The 9,032-nt window shown below is 51.0% G+C and overlaps 1 long non-coding RNA gene across 1 annotated transcript; it reads left to right on the top strand.

Moving 5' to 3' along the window:
• The first annotated feature begins 215 nt into the window (after positions 1–215).
• LOC124100807 (uncharacterized) lies at positions 216–8,792 on the top strand. Its single transcript, XR_006854418.2, has 3 exons — positions 216–2,125; positions 2,232–2,365; positions 3,151–8,792. It is a non-coding gene; the product is annotated as an uncharacterized LOC124100807 (long non-coding RNA).
• Positions 8,793–9,032: the final 240 nt, after the last annotated feature.

Here is a 9,032-nt window from a genome sequence, read left to right as displayed (position 1 = left end):
CCTGCAGTGTCATTAGGGTGTGTTTTCCCTAGGGCCACCCATAATGCATGCTGCTTAAGGGAAAGTCCCAAAATGCAGATAAGCAAAGAGAGAGATAAAGGGCCACAGCTCAGAGATAAGCAGGAGCTTCCTGTGTGTCCCTGTATTCCCACGCAGGCACGCATGCTCGCTGGTGTGTTTTCAGAGGGAGCCGTTACTGAATGGCTGTCCTGTGACCAGCCCTGTAGGAAAAATGAAGCTGGGGAATAAAGGACCACAAGACGCCCCCCCCCCCAAGGGGGAGCAGTAGGCCCCATGGGCACACTTCCTGCATCCAGGATCCTCCCAAGAACTCTATGACCTGTTACCATTCTACAGGTGAGGAGACTGAGGCTCTGGTAGGTGACGTCACCCACCCAAGGTCGCACAGCTTGTGAGCTGTAGGGACACCATGCTCCTCTCCCTGGTGCTCAGCCGACCCTGTCCCTAGAGGAGGGAGGTGAGCTCTTGCAGCAGGGCTGGGGAGGGACGTGCATCGCGTGCAGCCCTTGGAGTCAAGCAAACCTGGATTCCCATCTTGGCTCTGCCATTTGGAAGCTCTGTGTCCTTAGGCAAGTGCCATCGCCCCTCAGAGCCTCAGATATCGTATTGGTTAAGTGGGGATGGTCTTCTTACTTAATTCATAGGGTGAAAATGAAATGGGTGACTCCGTGTGAGCGTCCTATTAAATAAACCACCGGATAAATGCTGCTGGTTGTTGATCCTGTGATTGTTTTAGGAAAACCTCCGGTTCAGGGAGAGCTATGCCTTCCTGTCCTCAGGGACACCCTCTATGATTGTTTCTGATGGCCTTGGGGCGCGGTTGGCTGGCACCATTCTTCCAAGGACTCTGGAAAAACCCCAGCTTGCTCCTTCACCTCCGGTTGCTATGACAACAGGGACTGGCAAGGAGGTGGACTGGGGGTGGGTAGTTTTCCTTGGGGCCAGTTCCAGGTGTCTCTGGGTTCTCTGGCCTGCTCAGCATTTTTCTGGTCCCCGAACCCTCCTGGTTCTGGCTTGGGGGGCTCCATTTGCCTCTTCCCCTTCACCTCAAATTCTGTCCCTCTCCTCTGCCTCCTGACCTGATTCTAGCCCACTTAGGAACACCCAGTAAGTTTCCTGCACAGGCATGGAGACTTCAAAGCCCCGCAGAGAGAGAGAGAGAGAGCCGGTGGGGGGGGGGGATGCTGTGAAGTCACCCCCCTGGGTCTCCATCCCGGGCTCTGTCTAAGGAGGATGATCCAACACCGACCCTCTGGGCTATGGCGAGGATGCCCTATGACGCCCCCTGGCACAGCACTGAGTGACAGTGGCTGCCACCGTTATTCCTCCTCACCTCTCCTTTTTCCTTCTGTGGGGACCATGCCAGTTTTCCAAGTCGGGTCGCTTGGCTGAGTCCGATTCCTTTCTGGTTCTGAATCCTTCCCCTGCTCCCTGAGGCCTGGTGACAATCCTCAGCCACCTCTTCCTGCGGCTGCCTCTTCCCCTTTGCGGTCTTTCCTGCTTCCTGCCAGCCTTGTCCCTAACCGCTCTCTCCCCAGGAATCCCGTGGCAGGTCCCTGCATCCCCCTAAAGCCTCCTCTTCCCCCTACCCGCCAGCCGCAGTTGACTGAGCTCTGGAACAGGTAGACTGTAAAACCCAACTGGACGCAGCCGCACCAGATGGTGTATTTGATCAGAATTTGCAGAAGGGGTCTCCAGTCAGTCGGTTTTTCTCTACTGAAGCCCATCGGGTCAAGTTCAGCCTCTGCACACTGTTGGCCAGCAGCCCCGTGGCCGAGGGCCCCTCCCTGCAGAGGTTGGTGCAAGTGAGAACATGGGTGGTCCGAGCCCTCCCGTCACTCATTCATCTTCTAGAGACCCATTGTGCAGATGGAGCCTCTGAGGCTTGGAGGACCTGCTGAGGACAGAACTGATTTGGAAGAAACCGGCCTTTTGTCTCTGGCCAGGCTTGCCCCGTTGGGAATCGGGAACTAAATTTGATTTCAGGTGTCAATTTCACCTGCCATGCAAGATTACATTCCATCAGGACCCACTGGGACAGACCCAGAGCAGGAGGAGGTGGCAGAGGAACAAGAAGGGGATCTTCTTCTCTGATAATGAAAAAGTATGTTCAGCTCTAACAACGTCTATAGACGGTGGGACTCAGGATTTGCACCCAAAACAGGGGGGTGGGTGTCTTTGGTGGATAAATGATTAAGCCATTTTTGTAGTCAATTCGGTTGTAGAACCAGAACTGTCTCAACATAACCGTGAGGAGGGGAGACCAATGGGAAATGCCAACGCAGATGATGACGATGATGTTGATGATGCTGGTGACAATTATTACTTTCTTTCCTGTGGCCAGGTACTGTAATAAGCACATTAAACATAGTTCTTCTCCCAATGTGGATGTAGATATGAGCACCATGTTTCAGATGAAGAAACCAAACCTCAGAAAGGTCAAATGACCGGCCAGAGGTCACACAGCAAAGATTCAAACCCCGATTCTTCTACCATAGCATCCCAGGCCCTGGGTTAGGTCCCAGGGACTCAAAGAGAAGTTGAGGCACAGTTTCCTTCCCTCGGGGAGCTCTGTGTCTTGCAGAAAAAGGAGCGAGCTCCGTTAAAGCATTCTCCATAGAACCGTGGACCATGCATAAGTAAAATAGCCCATGCCTATTGCTCTTCAGTAAGAAAAGAAGGTAGAGCAGGCACAGGTTACGGAGAGATTCCGAGAGATTCCCTTACCGTACTTCTGCTGTTATGTTTAGCACCTGCCTGAGGCCCCTGGTAGGGTCTCTATAAACCCTAAAGGTGTGGAAATCCCTCTGGGTCCGCACCATGGCTGGGCTCTGAGCTCTGGGTGAACGAGTTCTCTTTGCATTTTGATGCAAGGAGCCCACAGCCCTGGCTCCTGACCCCACGGTCCTCCCCAATCCACCCTGAGATTTGGCTTCAGGAAGAATACTGAGCAAGGCTCCCTCTCCTGTGGCTGCCGGGAGGGAACGAGCAAGAGCCCGCCCTGCGTGCGCAGTGAATGGACCCTTCCTGGGGTTCATGGCCCATGGCAGTGGGGAGCAGAGGGGACCCTCTTGCTTTTCTTGGGGCCAGGCTCTCTTCTCAGTTCATTTATTTCCTCCCCCTGGCCAGGTGCTGTCCAGCCCAGGGACATTCATCAAGTGGCATTTGGCTCTGAGATTCTGGCTTCATCTCTCACCTGCAGAGCAGCTAATGATGAGAGCTACCATTTATGGAATGCCTTTTTCAATGCCAGCTTTGGACACGGTCTCTAAATAACCTGTATCTGGAAAGGGCAGGACTTGGGCGATACTGTCCATGAAGCTACTTTTGTCCCCGCTCCCGATTGTGCAGTCATGGGATGCCGAATGATTGTCGGACAGAATCTTTCGATCATCTTCTTGTTTGTAGGTAGAAAAAAATGTCTTGGGCACCTGTGACCTTGCAATCCACTTTAGCTCAGTGATCAATATGTCCAAGACAGTGGTCAGACTTCTGCTGCTCAGAGTTGTCGTGGGCAGAAGCCGCAGTGGGAAATGGGCACGGTCAGCTTCTTGCATCATTTCCCCCAAAGTAAGGGGTGATGCTGCTGCCCAACCAGCCAGGCGCCCTACCCCTGGGCCTTGTGGGAAGTGATGGGGCAAAGTCCTCATTTCCCTGGAACTGCTGTGGGCGGGACTCTGCAGACGGCCACTCTCTCTGGAAGAGTGTGTGTGGACTTTGGAACGTGGTCTCTGCTGGCTCACAAGTCAGACTCCAGCCCATAGGGTTCTCCTCTCTTTGGGGGACACAAACCGAGATTTTTGAGTACCTCCCTGGACTTCAGGGAGGAGAACACACCCACTTTCTCCCCCAAGGGGCCGGGGAGAGGAAATGAGGGTGTTGCAACGCTCCAATGACTATCAAAAGAAGTCCTCCTTCCATTTCTCTGCTTGGTCCACACTTCACCTTGAACCCTCTACTGCCCTGGAATTAGATGAAAGGCGCAGGCTGAGGTTAAGGCCAAGAGGAAACGAGTCCTGTCAAGAGTCTTGCATTTCACTTTAAAACGTTGGAAGATCCTGGCACTCAGTGTTTTGTTCTTGGCCCAAACTGGGACATCATGTCTCATTGTTAACTCTGACAGTAAAAGTGGTCAGCTTCCCTCGGGGCTCACCCATCAGTGCCAAAAGGCTAATCTCCGTTGCCAGGATGGATGTCCGTGTGCCTGGGGTTTCTTTGAAGGTGAGGAAGGCCAGTCTTCCGCAGGCTGACCAGAAATACCAAGTGGTCAGCACCTGCCCGAACAGCCCTCAGCCAAGGACTTATGGGAACAGGCACTTAAAATGCCCGGATCCTCACTCCTGAATTGGGGTAAGGCAGAGGCGTGGGTTCTGCGTGGTTTCCCGGGATTTCCATGGGGATATTTCTAGTGGAAATAACTGCAGTAACTGGCTTGGTGAGCAGTTTGGTTTTGGTTTCTTTCTCTTTCTTGCTTTATTTGCCCACTTCTCTTCCATGACACCCCAAACTGACTGCTTGCCCCTCAGATCCGTGTCTGCAGGTCCCTTATTGGTGGAACCCAGATGAAGACAAAGCCAGACTGACTCAGTCACCTCGAGTCCTGGGTACAACCCCCATCTCAACGTGGACAGGTGTCCTGTGCTCTCTATGAGGAAGCAGAGGAAAGATCCTACGGATGAAGGGCTTTGACCGTCAATCACGATGGGACTGGGATTCAGCCTGGGATCCTGTCACTCCCCGACACTGCTCTCTCTTGCATACCACTCTTCGCCCCAGCTGCTGTCAGTCATTTTCTCCAGCCAATAAGGCATGATCCTCCAAGTGGCCACTTCTCACCCCAAAGGACACTTACTGCACCCGCTCTTGATGCTCATGACCTGGGTTCTGAAGCATCTGCTGAGGGCTCTTCTTCACTCCCAGCTCCTAGCCCCAGTTATCTCCCTGGATTCCGTGCTGGATATAGCATATCTTCCTGGCCATTGGCTTTGGCCAGTTCCATTGGCCTGGACTTGTCTGAACTCTAGGATTCCTGGTCTGGATACCATCCAGTTAAGGATTGGTCAATATCATGGTTCTCCTTTGTAAATTTTCTTTCCTCGATTCCCTAACCATCCACGTCCTCAGCTAGAGGGACACGAATTTGTAACCACGGGTCAAAATTTAGAAGCACATCCGGGAGCTTGTGTGCACCCGGCCGAGTGAGCCCGAGTCCCCATCAGGAGAGCCTGGACACGCTGCTGGGATTTGACCGAGAAGAATTTCATTGTTCCCAGGCTCCTCGCATCACCTAATTTCCTCTAACGAGGGCCCACAAAGCAACCAGGAGAGGTGCGGGATTGGATGGCAATTCACTCCCTGGTGATGGCAGATGAATTGCCGGGCCTGCTCGGTGGCACTGTGGTGGCCGATGTCTGGGAGGCGGTCTCGGTGGATGCTGATTCAATTATGCAGAAACACAGAAGGAAATTGTCAGCCCAGTTGCGGCCCCGCTGCCAAACTGCACCTAGCCGCCGTCCCCAGTGCTGTTTCTCGCTGATTCAGCAGCATGTGGCTCTTCCAGAATGACCGGGGGCTCTGTTCTACTCGGTGTGGCCACTTGTCTCTGCAGGCAAATGTCCCATCAGAGACCTCCAAATACAGAGGTCTCTTCATCTCCAGAAACACCTTTGGCTATTTATTTTTCTTCTGCATCCATGCAAATAAAAATTTAAAAGAAAATGACAAGACTCCAACAATGAATCTTGGCTGAGTACTGACTGTGCGCTAAGTACTCTCCGGGGCAATGAGAATAATCACTGAACCCAACAGGCCCAAGTGCATGCCTTTAGGAGTTTAGAGTCCTGCTCCATCTTCTGACGGGTAAGATGCTTAGCTCGGTCTCCAGACTTTCATTGTTTTCTGGAATCTGGATACTAGGGAAGTGCAAATTCAAGAGACAGAGGGGCCCAAGTGATGAATAGAAGAGAGACCTTTGTCAGAACAGAGAATTCAGGGCCGAGACCCTGGCTGCATTTGGAGATTTTAGGAAGCTTACAAAATAAAGACGGGGCATTTTAGCAGAGCGGGTGGTGGGGGTACACAACAGGAAGAAGGGAGTAAATGTCAAGTTTTGCTGTATTTCATGAAACAAATACTTCTGTTCTCCGTGATTTATTTTGAGACATCAATAGGTATAATTTTAACATTGCTTTTTTTAAAAAAAAAATCCAATGAACAATCATTTATTGAGCACCTATTATGTTCCCGGTATTAGGCAGATGCAGTCTTTGCCTAATTCATCATATTGTTCTAAGGGAAAGATTCATTGGACAGGTGACAGGTACACGTGGGAGGGAGATAGAACTTCATGCAGAAAGACAGAGAAAGCCTCAGCGAGCTGATGAGATTTATGTGGGGCCTGACGGATCAGGAGCTTGTCAGGCAGAGGGAGGGGGCGGAATGCAAGGATAGTTTCAGAGAGAAGTCATGGGTCTTGAAGAGGCTTAATGACGTGAAAGAATGCAGTTGACCTGGCCATCAGGGCCCCATCCAAGAAAATAGTGCCAGGAACTCCCTTACCGGATTCTTCTCTGCACCTAGTTCCCAGTAAAATCGAACATTGTCAGGCGAGTTCCTACAACGTGGGCATGAATCTGTCCCACCTCGACGTCTGCTGCCGCCTCTGCCGTTGCTGCTATTGTCAAGGAGACGAAAGTGGTGGTGGTGGCTGGGCGTGTTTTTCTGCTTTTAGTTGCTATGACAAAATACCTGGAGATGAACAACTTAAAAGGAAGAAAGGTTGGCTTGGGCTCAAGTCAATTGTAGACTGAGGTTTCAGTCCACAATTGCTTGGCCCTGTGGCCTTTGGGCCTGTAGCGAGGCAGAGCACCATGGTGGGAGCCCACAGAGGAGAAAATCCGCTCATCTCATGGCTGCCTGGAAACAGAGAGAGAGAGAGGAAGGGCCCCGATCTCACCCTCAAGGGCAAGGCATAAATTCCTCCCAGCAGACTCCATTCTGTGACTTTCCCCACCACCCAACAGCGCCACCAGCTGGGGACCAAGCCTTCACCGTAGCAGCCTTTGGGAGCCACTTAAGATCCAGTGAGGATTCAGACTGGCTGTCAGAATTGGCGTTTCCTGGGACAGGGTTCTGTGCTGTAGTGGCCTCAGGGATGAAGCAGGCCACACAGGCTTTCTGTGGGCTACATTTATGAGGCACCTGCTGTATACCCATTTCTGTACCAACTGCAAGGAAACAAAGAGAGCAGCCGCACACTTGGTTCATTCCTTGCCAACGCCAAGCCAACAGGCAGCCACACGATCTTAATGTCCTGGAAACCAGGGCAGTGTCCCTTACAGCGGCTTCCGGAGCCCCTGGGGAGGTCGCACAGACCCAACTGGGTCATGAGCTCTATCCAAAAAATAGCTGTGTGACCTTAGGCGAGTTCCTTCTCCTGTATCTAAATTTTCTCATCCGTGAAAATGAGGATTGGAATGCAACCCTGAAGGGCCGTGGGGAGGATTAGAGACGACCCCTGTGTCATGGGGGCCACGTTGTGAATAAGCAGGAAGCAGCCTCCTTCTCCTCTCCACGTCGCCTCCCCGCCCCTGGGTAAAATCTTGAGCACTGTCCCTCATCTCGCGAGTCACGCCCAGGTAATAGAATCATCTGCCGTCATTTGTGCTCGCAGAATGGCTCCGTCTCCGTCCTTACGATCTTGCTCTTAAGTCATGGTTAAAAGTCTGGGACTTAGAGCTTCTTTTCAACCAGCCAAGTGTGAAACAAACAAACAAGACAAAACAAAACAAAAAGAGACAGAGAGAGAGAGAGACAGACATTTTTGAAATAATTGGAGAAGTCCAAATGCTAAAGGAGTGATTTTGTGAATTGTATAAGGGTAAAAATGCTATGTAGCGATTCACGCTAAATCACCAAAGATGAACTGATGGGACGGGCTTGCGTATGCCTTACAAAACTTCATGGCTAGGAGAAAGGGCTGGGGTGTACACGAACCAGGAATGGCTGTGTTTCCTGTATTATTCTAGGTAATTATTTCCCTACTTCTGCAAGTCTTCAAAAGCTTCCATAAGAAAATGCTTGAAAAAGATGTTAAGTGTCTTCCCTAAGCAACCGCATATGATCGACAGGGTGTACACCGTGTAAGACGAGTAGGGATTGTTATACCAGAGACGTTGTAGATCTACCTAGTTATTATAAGTTGTTTTTTTGGCTAACGGCACTGGTTGCCCTAATAAAATCAGTATATTTTCTTATGCTGGGAGGCAAAATTCTATGATGACTGTCTAAGGATCTCTTCCTCCTGGAATCCACCACCTATGAAATCCTCCCCGGGACCGTGATTTGATTCTAATGAATAAGATACAGTAAATGGGATGGTTTGTCTCTTCCAGGAATATATTCTAAAAGTCTAGCTTCTATCTGGCTTTATCTCTGGCTCTTCTCTCTTCCCCATTCCAAAGAAATTGGAGTTCATGCTGTGAGCTACTCAACGGAGAGGCCCACCCGGCAAGGACCTCGGGCCAGCAGCCCTCAAGGGAATGAACTTTCCAACAACCACTTGAGTGGGCTTGGAAGAGGATCCTGCCCCAGTCCCACCTTCAGCTGAGATCACAACCCCACCAATGCCTTGACTGCAATCTGGTGAGGGACCCTGCACCAGAGGACCTAGTTAGTCACACCTCATTCCTGACCCACAGAGACCATGAGGTTATAAATGCCATTGTTTTTAAATTACTACATTTGGGGAGGGAAATTAATTATTCAGTAATAGATAACGAATGCAGTGTAATATGACAAACTTCAGAGAGAAGAAAGGCAAGCTCTTGTGGGGGGGAACTACTTTGAGTTCAAAGGTGTAGTGTACATGTGGAGGTTTTGTTACGCAGCATTATCGTGGTAATAGATGACCAATACAAATGTTCTGGGACACGCATCACGCTTCTCTCAGCTCCAACACTGGGGAGAGGGGTGGAGGTTGGCTGTCCTGGGTCCCCACCTTCTCTCTGCTT

Source organism: Marmota monax, unplaced genomic scaffold (genome assembly GCF_021218885.2).
Source record: "Marmota monax isolate L192 unplaced genomic scaffold, Marmota_monax_Labrador192_F-V1.1 WCK01_AAM20220418_F8-fsc00185, whole genome shotgun sequence".
In the NCBI taxonomy this organism is placed as follows: Eukaryota; Metazoa; Chordata; class Mammalia; order Rodentia; family Sciuridae; genus Marmota; species Marmota monax.
This window is presented reverse-complemented; position numbering and strand designations above follow the sequence as displayed.